This window comes from Panicum virgatum, chromosome 8K (assembly GCF_016808335.1).
Source record: "Panicum virgatum strain AP13 chromosome 8K, P.virgatum_v5, whole genome shotgun sequence".
NCBI classification, from domain to species: domain Eukaryota; kingdom Viridiplantae; phylum Streptophyta; class Magnoliopsida; order Poales; family Poaceae; genus Panicum; species Panicum virgatum.
The window spans coordinates 26,355,559-26,363,900 of record NC_053143.1 but is presented as its reverse complement, the minus strand read 5'-3'; the positions used below and the strand labels follow the sequence as shown (position 1 = coordinate 26,363,900).

The 8,342-nt window shown below is 43.5% G+C and overlaps 1 non-coding gene across 1 annotated transcript; it reads right to left on the bottom strand.

Annotated features, from left to right (window-relative positions):
- Positions 1 to 2,003: 2,003 nt before the first annotated feature.
- Positions 2,004 to 2,110, bottom strand: LOC120646537. Its single transcript, XR_005664441.1, has one exon. It is a non-coding gene; the product is annotated as a small nucleolar RNA R71 (small nucleolar RNA).
- Between the last annotated feature and the right edge of the window lie 6,232 nt (positions 2,111 to 8,342).

Sequence of the window (8,342 nt, the reverse complement as noted above, 5' to 3'; positions counted from 1 at the left end):
TAAGCCGGTCGATACCTTTAGCTCGAAGTATAACGGCGACGTGATCTCTTCTTCTAGGCATAGATTCTAGATCTAGAAAGTCCTCTCTTTCCTATCATCCTACACCAGGGTGTGTGTCCTTGGACTTTCTGAACCCGTAGATAGTGTACTCACGTTCCCCAGCGGATACGATACCCTGGAATACTCTTGGGTGAAAGCTACATCAGTATCCGTGTGCTTGCGGATTTTATTCGTGATGTTACAAAGTACCAACACTCACCTGTGGCTCCCTGCTATAAATACAAAGGTGGGGGGTGTAGAGAATGAAGACACACACACACCACACTTTCTCTCCTCTCTTGCTCATCTTGCATAGTCTTTAGGCTTAGTGGAGTTTAGGAGAAGTCTAGGAGTCATCGAGTCGCCGGATCTGCTCGAGGGTCTGGTATGGGTTCATCTCTAGCTCTCTCTTGTAATATTCGGTTGTTTGTAATAGAATTAGACTATGGTTACTGATATCTGCTCGAAGTATGTTCTGAGTTATCGGATATATGCTTCTTGATATGGTTGCGTTATTATTCAATGCTTACATTGCATGATCGCCCTGTGCTTCAGATGGTTAGTATTTTGTTCTTAGAACTCTATCAACTGCTCCAGTATTCGTATGTTTGCTGTAGTGTGATGTCTGTCCATCTAGAGGGTGGGGGCTCTGCGCGGGACACTAGAGTATCCCTTACTAGTGTAGACATGGTGTCTAGATTAGCTAAGAGTTGCTGGATGTCAACTACACCCACAGTTTGTAGAGGTAGCCGGCAGGTGATGACAGCCCTGTCCGAGCCCGAGTAATCCTCCACATTCGGTATGGGGGGTAGGAGGTACATAAATCCGCCGAGGTGTACGGGCTCCTCTCGTTGCTTCGATAGCGGTCTTCCTGTTGTGTAGTTTAATCTCTGACGATCTAACCAATGAGATAGTATAGATATAGCTAGCCTAGCACAGTTGACTCGAGCTCTAACTTCTGCCTTGCTCCCGGCCTAGAGCATCTTTTATCTTTCTTTTATTTATTTATTTATCCAAGAGGGTAGTTTGTGTGCGTCACACTACCTCCTACCATATTATATATCTTACCCCTATTTATGCATGAGAGTATCCAATTTAGATAAAGTTCATCCACTAGTCTATATCTCTTCATTCACCGCCTTCCTTGCGAAAATATAAATGACACCCCGGTATACTCCCGGGTAAAATGGTACAGCGGTATTCCGTGTGCTTGCGGATTTATTCATGGTTCATGAAATACTGCCACCCCAAAATTGACGTCTGCGGGCGTCATCGCTGCTTTCCCGGTGGTGACATTGGTAGGCACCAACAAGCATTTTTTGGCGCCGTTGCCGAAGAAGGCACAAATTGAAGTATGTAGACAAAGTTATGAACAAAATCGAAATTGGTATTCGCTTGTTAAACAGGCTAACTTGGCTTTGTTTTCTTGTCTTTGTTGATATAAAAATAGGGTAGTGTATGACCGGTTTCGACTTGCCACAAAAGTTTCATTCCAATCAAGAGTCACTTTTAAGGAGGACGCGAGCTCATCTCGTATCACCTCGGAGACCACTCTCGGCAGCCAAACCAGTCATCGCATCGTCGTCAGCTTCTAGAGCTATGGCCCAGAAGATACTCCATGATTACTCTGCTCCATATGCTAACCAGGACCCTACTGGGACCGAGATTAACACCGGAGGGGAAAATTTTGAGATCAAGACGGGTCTTATTACGATGGTGCAGGCCAGCCCTTTCTGTGACAAGGCCAATGAGGATGCCAGCGCTCATCTCCAGCAGTTTCTAGAGCTCTGCAGTACTTTTGTTTTCAATGGTGTATCGCAAGATGCAATCCGGCTCCGTCTGTTTCCGTTCTCTCTCTTGGGAGAGCAAAGCAGTGGTTTTATGCTAACAAGGCTGATGTGGACACTTGGGACAAATGTGCCAAGGTGTTCCTCTCGATGTTCTTCCCGTCGGGCAATACTAATGCTCTTCGTGGTCGGATTTCGAACTTTCAGCAGGCATCAAATGAGTCAATTCCTGAAGCTTAGGAGAGACTTCAGGAGTACATTCTAGCGTGTCCGCACCATGGAATGGACAATTGGATTATTCTATAGAACTTCTACAACGAGTTAACTCAGTCATCCCGTGATCATGTGGATGCCGCTGCGGGTGGAGCTTTCTTCTCGCTGACCATTGAAAGAGCTACATCATTGATTGAGAAGATGGTTTCCATCCAAGGTTGGAGTGATGATCGCCTCCAACTGTGCCAGCGAGGTATGGACTCCGTCAAGGGGGCCGACATGCTTGCTATAAAGATTGATCTCCTCCTCAAGAAATTTGAGGATTATTTCCAAGACAAGGTTCAATTGGAAACACTTGAATCCTTGGAAACTCGTATGACGTGCGAGGTCTGCGAGAATGTTGGACATTCGGGCGACAATTGCCCAAAAACCCAAGAGGAAGCTCTATTCCTCAATGGCAACAATGGGTTTCGTCCACAAGGAGGTCAGGGGTGGAATCAACCACACCCATACTATCAAGGAGGTAATGGAAGTTGAAATTCTTTCAATCCTAACCAGCCTACCTTAAGAGATCTTGTCTACGTCCAAGCGAAGATCAATGAGTCCCTTCAGAAGAAGTTGGCCGCTACAGAGAAATCTATGGAGACCATCCATGCTAAGATGGGCAGATTCTCCACTGCTATGAAGAACCAGCTGAGTTTCAACAAGGCGCTAGAAACTCAATTGGCTCAGCTAGCTGCTGCTACACCTGCTGCTGAACTAGGGAAGATTCCAGGGCAACCCGAATCAACTCTAGAGAGCGTCAATGTCATCAATGCTATGTGGAAAGAACCACTTAGCAGGACACCCCTTAGCTATGCAGAGAAGCTCACACGCCCAAGAAGAGGTGCGTGAGGCGAGTTAGCAACTACAATAAGAGAAGATCCCAGAACCCCAATGATCAGCTGCTCAATCTTCGATTATGAATTTGATCATGCCCTTTGTGACCTTGGAGCCAGCATCAACATCATGCCCAAGGTAACATTCGAAAGGTTAGGCTATCCATCAATTTCCCCTACTACTATGTGTGTTCAGCTGGCGGATTCCACGATAAGATATCCAGAAGGAGTTGTGGAAATGTTAATGGTAAAAGTCAAGAACACCTACATATTGGTGGACTTCGTAGTCCTCGATATGGAGGGAGATCTTGGGATTCCGCTCATACTTGGGCAATCATTCCTCAAAGATACAAATGCCAGAATTGATGTAGGGACAGGAAGAATCAGCCTCCGCATCATGGGAAAGACCATGAAATTCAAGTTTCAAAATAAGAGGGAGGTATTCCTGATTCATGAGGATAGTGAGAAACAAGGATTATGGGCAGAACCCGGTTGGGATGATCAAGACTATCACTCCCCTTCCAAGCCAGCTTGGGAGGATTTGGAGATTCATACTCCACCAACCGAGCCAGTGGAAGACGACTAGAGGATCCCTGACTTCATCACCAATACAGTGTGGGAAGATCTGGAAATCGTCTAACCTACATCCGAGGATCCTTTTCCTGCACCGTCTACGCCATCAAAGAAGACCAAGAAGGTATGGCGCAAGAAGAACAAGACATCATCGACCGCTACTTTCTCTCCAGGTACGGACGGAACGACCTCAACCTGATCAGATCTGGAGAAAGGTCCTGCTTTTCGGACCCTAAACCAAGAGCTATCTTGGGGGAGGTTCCCTCCCCTAAGTCAATTGTATCCCTTTACTTGCTTTTGAATAAAATTTGATAAAAAAACTTTCAAAAACAAAATAAATATTTAGTGCTTTATTTCCCTTTTCATCATGCGCGGTAAGAATGTTTTAACTCTTTATGATAAGTTGAAAGAATGAGTTTTGCTTTGCTCTATCATGTCTATTGTGCCTAGTTTGGAAATTAGAGTTCTCTTGAGTTAAATCTGTTGGTTATGTAAATATCTTGCCAAAGAACCTGAAATTTTCGTGGGTTGCATATGCTTGATCCAAGTCTGAGTTGTTGTGAGTATAGATATGGTAAATAAGGTTGTGCAAGTTTGTTCTAGTGATGCTTGAAGTCTAGAGTTGTTTTCAAAAATCTAAAAAGGCAAGTTCCCCAGTGATATGCAATGTCCTACCAGAGCCATATGTCATACTCCATGAAAAACCTTATACATATGCTGCTTGATGTTTTGTTGAGTTCTGTCAAATTGTGTGACCCTAGTGAGATGCTTTTCATGCTTTCTCGATCATAAGCACGTACATGTCCCATCCATTTGCTACATTCCTACACTGGGAATCAGCACCACCATCCATCCATTCCACATTAATAAATACTCCATGTCTTGGTGATCTCTTTCGTAGAACATCCCTGAAATAAAATAAAGTTAGATTATGGTTGCTCCAAAAAAGAGAAAAGATGGCATGCCAAAGAAGCATGACCCAAAAAAAAGAAGAAGAAAAGAGAGAAAAAGGGGTAGCCATGTCTCAAAAAAAAAGAGAGACAAGGGATGATTCGAGAGAGAAAACCATTGCCTCAAGGAGTAAGCCACATCCATCCATCCATCCATTCACTCATACACCTGCACCCTTTGATCGAGATTGCATGACTTGTTTCTCTATGGATCATCTCTTTGACTTTACAATATATGGAATGCAAGTATGCCCTGTTCTTATCCCACCTTGAGCTCCACAAAGGCTTTGAAGTAGTAGGAAAGATCAAAGGCAGTTACTGCCCTGGTAAGGAAAAACAAGTTGAGTGCCTCGAGAGAGTTATCCTGGGAACTTTGCCATGTTTTTAAAAAATCTTTCAAAAAGTACCTGCAGATGGATTGCGGATCTATGAGATGGTAAGTACTACTATATGCACTGTTCTAACTCTCAACAGCCCAAGACAAGGAGACAGCTAAAAAGCCCCATGAAGGAGTAAGGTAATTGTGCAAAGGTATGATAGCCAACTTATTTAAGCTTATAGATGAATCTCTTTGCTTCAGACTATGACATGACAGGTAAGGTACAAGTCAAGGTGATTTTCTGATCAACAACCTGATTTGTCCTACTTTGCTCGGGACGAGCAAAGGACAGCTTGGGGGATCTTGTTGACGCTCACTAACGATCATTTTCAGGTGTCAACTTGATTATAAAATCATAAGAGTTTGCATTTCATACATGCATCCTTATCCAATAAAGTCCCTAAACCACACTTTACCTTTTAGAAAATGTAAGTTGTGTTTTTGAGCTAATATGCAGGTTACACGCACACTTTGTCCCGACATAAAATCACAGAAACTATCAGAGCACCGATTCAGGTTCATATGGACCAAAAGTGATGCTAGAACCCAATTCAGGCAAGCCAAGACAGGCCAATACCGACATGGACTAGACAAGGCAGCCCAGGACAGCCCACTAGAGGAGGTTGGGGACGGTTGGCGCCACTGGCAGGCCAGCCGACCTACCTGGTCGGCAGGCCCCACCGTCGGAATCTAGACACGTGGCGACGTCCCATTGTCTCCTAATGGCAGTTCACCGAGGAATGGCTGCTTCTCACCCGTGGCTCCCTGCTATAAATACAAGGGGGGGTAGAGAATGAAGACACACACACACACACCATACTTCCTCTCCTCTCTTGCTCATCTTGCATAGTCTTTAGGCTTAGTGGAGTTTAGGAGAAGTCTAGGAGTCATCGAGTCGCCGGATCTGCTCGAGGGTCTGGTATGGGTTCATCTCTAGCTCTCTCTTGTAATATTCGGTTGTTTGTAATAGAATTAGACTATGGTTACCGATATCTGCTCGAAGTATGTTCTGAGTTATCGGATATATGCTTCTTGATATGATTGCATTATTATTCAATGCTTGCATTGCATGATTGCCCTGTGCTTGAGATGGTTAGTATTTCATTCTTAGAACTCTATCAACTGCTCTAGTATTCGTATGTTTGCTCTAGTGTGATGTATGTTCATCAGGAGGGTGGAGGCTCCACGCGGGACACTAGAGTATCCCTTACTGTAGACATGGTGTCTAGATTAGCTAAGAGTTGCTGGATGTCAACTATACCCACGGTTTGTAGAGGTAGCCGGCAGGTGCTGACAGCCCTATCCGTGCCCGAGTAATCCTACGTTCGGTATGGGGGGTAGGAGGTACATAAAGCCGCCGGGGGGTACGGGCTCCTCTCGTTGCTTCGATAGCGGTCTTCCTGTTGTGTAGTTTAATCTCTGACGATCTAACCAATGAGGTAGTATAGATATAGCTAGCCTAGCACAGTTGACTCGATCTCTAACTTCTGCCTTGCTCCCGGCCTAGAGCATCTTTTATCTTTCTTTTATTTATTTATTTATCCAAGAGGGTAGTTTGTGTGTGTGTCACACTACCTCCTACCATGTTCTATATCTTACCCCTTTTTATGCATGAGAGTATCCAATCTAGATAAAGTTCATGAACTAGTCTATATCTCTTCACTCATCGCCTTCTCTGCAGAAATATAAATGACACCCTGGTATACTCCCAGGTAAAATGCTACATCGGTATTCCGTGCGCTTGCGGATTTATTCGTGGTTCATGAAATACTGCCACCCCAAAATTGGCGTTTGCAGGCGTCATCGCTGCTTTCCCGGCGGTGACGTTGGTAGGCGCCAACAAGGTGCAACGCAAGAAAAAGAAATCTAGCTCCTGGATTATCATTGATTCATGTGATGACTCCGACACCGACTCCAAGAGAAGAGCCTCACGCTCCTCTAACAAGGAAAGCACATCAAGGTCAAAAGGAAAAGGTGATTATCGAAGAGTTGCTCATGACTACACTTTTTCATTTCCTAGTGAGCACAATGCATCAATTCACATGGGCAAGCCACCTTACTTTGATGGTACCGGATACAATCAATGGAAAATAAAGATGTTCAGTTACATGAATGCAATCCATAAGGATCTTTGGAAAGTTGTGGAAGTTGGATGTGAAATTCCGGATGAACATGAAACTCCAACACCGGTTCAAGCATATGTGCTACAAAAAAACTTTAAAGCTTTGAACATTCTACACACATCATGAGTGCCGAAGAGTTTAACAAGATAGAAGATGCACCAACCGCCAAAGATGCTTAGGATACTCTCCAAGTAAATCATCAAGGGTCAAGAAAAGTCCGTGAATCAAGAATCAAGAGTTTGTTCTCCATGAAGAAAGATGAAAGTGTCAAAGCGATGTACAACCGCATGAAGAAGATCACAAATCAAATCAAATCTCTTGGTGGTGACAAGTGGGGTGACCGTGAGATTGTGGACAAGCTCTTGACCATTTACACGGCTAGAGATGTCACTTTACCTAGCTTGATAAGAGCCAAAAGAGGATTCAAACACTTCACCGCTGAAAAAGTCCTTAGAAGAATTGAAGCTCACCATGATCAATTGAAGAGAGTCAAGATTAACCAAGATCTAGCCGAGCTTCAAGAGCAAGCGGCCATGAACAATGGATTGGCACTTCAAGCAAAGTCAAAAGGCAAAGAAAAGGCATCTCAACACTCAAAAGATGATACATCAAGCAACGATGATGACAAGATTGATGATTAGGAAATGACCTTCTTTATCAAGAACTTTACTAGAGTGTTGAAGAAAAACAACTTTAGAAACTTTGGTAAAAACAAGCAGTATGAGCCAAAAACAAGATCAAATAGGCCATGCTTTGGATGTAACAAAGTTGGGCATTTCATTGCGGATTGTCCGGAAGAAAAGAAGAAGAACAAAGACACCAAAGAAAGCACATCCAAAAGAGATAGATCAAGATACAAGAAGCAAGCCGGGGAAGCTCATCTTGGTCAAGAATGGGATTCACAAGAAAAAAGTGAGTCCGAGAAGGAGGATGTTGCAACAATGGCATTCAAGGCTTCATCACCTCATCCTACAAGCTTATTTGAAGATCTCACCGACAATGAGGATGAAGATCCTATCATGTGCTTCATGGCTAAAAATTCCAAGGTAACATCTCCAAACTCATCGGACGATGAAATAGATAATGAAGTAGTTGCTACCAAACTAGTCAAGAAATATGGAAAAGGAGCCGCAACTAAAATGATGGAATTAATAATGAAACTAGATGAAGCGGATGAGACTCTTTAAACACAAGAAGAGTTGCTTAGACTTGAGAGAGAAAAATTCAAGGCTCTTGAAAAGGACATCGCCAATGAAAGGGAGGAAAACAAGATGCTTGTGAACTCAATCAAAGTCAAAGATGGCACTCTACTTGAGTTAAAAGACTCACTCTCTAGTGAAAAAGAAAAAGTGGATGATTTTACTAGGAAATTTTCTTTTGTAAATGACACTAACACTTTC